Genomic DNA, 1,786 nt, shown 5'->3' with positions numbered 1-1,786 from the left:
GATCATCCTTGAGAGAGTTCGAGACCATATTGTCTCGAGTCTCCATGGGAAGGATACTACATTTTCAATGTGGAATACATTGAAGGATCTCTACCAGAATAATCGTGACCAGAGGAAATTGGTGCTCAAGGATAAGCTTCGAAGAATCAAGATGGAGAAGGGCGATATTATTTCCACATATCTGAACAAGCTCACCACCTACAAAGATAAGTTTGGCAGTGTGGGAATAACTACTATCGATGATGATATGGTGAGCCTCGCCCTCCTTGGTCTTCCAAAGAGTTGGAATAGCTACCAGGACTCTGTGAATGGAAGGGAGAAACTACCAGATTGGGAATGAATGTGGTCGAATATTATGCAGGAGGAGATCAGGAGGAGCACATGAGATGGTTCTTCATCCAAGAATGATGATGAAGAAAATATAGCTTTAGCAAGTAAGGCAAGAAAAGGGAAGGGGAAGGTTTCCCATTTCAAATCGAATTCTTCTCATGGAGGGAAGAAGGGTGACATGTCTAAATTAAGATTCTTTAAGTGTCACAAGATGGGACATTATGCGACTAATTGCCTTTCGAAGAAGTCCAAGAAGGGATCCTCGGAAGGATCGGAAGGTGAGGCATTAGCCTCTCAGTTCGAAATGGACTTTACCCTCATCGCATGCATGGTGTCATTGATGATGGGTTGTGTCTGGTATCTTGATAGTGGAGCCTCATTCCACATGACCGGTGATAAAAATTTATTTAGTGCCTTGGAGGAGAAAGACCTCAAGATGCGCATAGAGATGGGTGACGACGGAAGGTATAGTGTTTCAGGAGTGGGCACGATTGCTTTTCAGAGGGAGCATGGAGCTCCTCTCACCTTGACAGATGTGATGTATGTGCCTGGACTGAAGAAGAACTTGGTATCGGTTGCGATGTTGGAGGACAAAGGCTACGATGTTGTCTTTAGTAAAGGAAAGGCATTCCTAAGACACATAGCCATGGGTCAGACCAAGAGGATAGGGATTTGGGTGAAGAATATCTATAAACTAGAGGTAGATGATTGTGCAGCATTGAGTACGAAAGCAGAATTGGTGCAAAGCCAAGACATTGGCGAGTTGTGGCACAGGTGGTTGGGCCATTTGCATCATGGGGCTTTGAAGATAATGCAACAGATATCTACAAGACTTCCCAAAGGTAAACTTGAGCAAGTTGACACATGCAAAGGTTGTACCTTGGGAAAGTACACCAAGTCTTCCTTTCATGATCGAGACAGTTGAGCAGAGGCTATCTTAGAGCGAGTTCATACTGATTTGTGTGGACCATTCTCAACAGCATCCACAGTGAAGCAAAGGTATTATGTGATTTTCATTGATGACTATTCTCGTAAATGTTGGATTTATTTCATGCAGAAGAAGGACCGAACCTTCACAGAGTTTTGTGAGTTCAAAGCTTTGATCGAGAAAGAGTCAAGGAAGAAGATCAAGTCCTTGAGAAGCGATAACGGTGGAGAATATGTCTCTCAAGAGTTTAAGGACTTTTGTGCAGTAGAAGGAATTAAATGAGAGTTGACAACACCTCATAACCCACAGCAAAATGGGGTGGCCGAGAGGAAGAACAGAACTATTGTAGGGGCAGCACGGGCAATGCTGCATGACCAAGGCCTACCACTTCACTTGTGGGCTGATGCATGCAACACAACGGTCTATTTGCAGAATAGAAGCCCGCATCGCATACTTGGGATGAAGACACCAATGAAAGCTTTCTCTGATAAGAGACCAGATGTGGGTCACTTCAGGATCTTTGGCTCA

This window comes from Pinus tabuliformis, chromosome 2_1 (genome assembly GCF_031772625.1).
Source record: "Pinus tabuliformis cultivar Carrire ecotype Pingquan chromosome 2_1, CPIR1, whole genome shotgun sequence".
NCBI lineage: Eukaryota > Viridiplantae > Streptophyta > Pinopsida > Pinales > Pinaceae > Pinus > Pinus tabuliformis.
Note: the sequence above shows the minus strand (reverse complement) of the source record.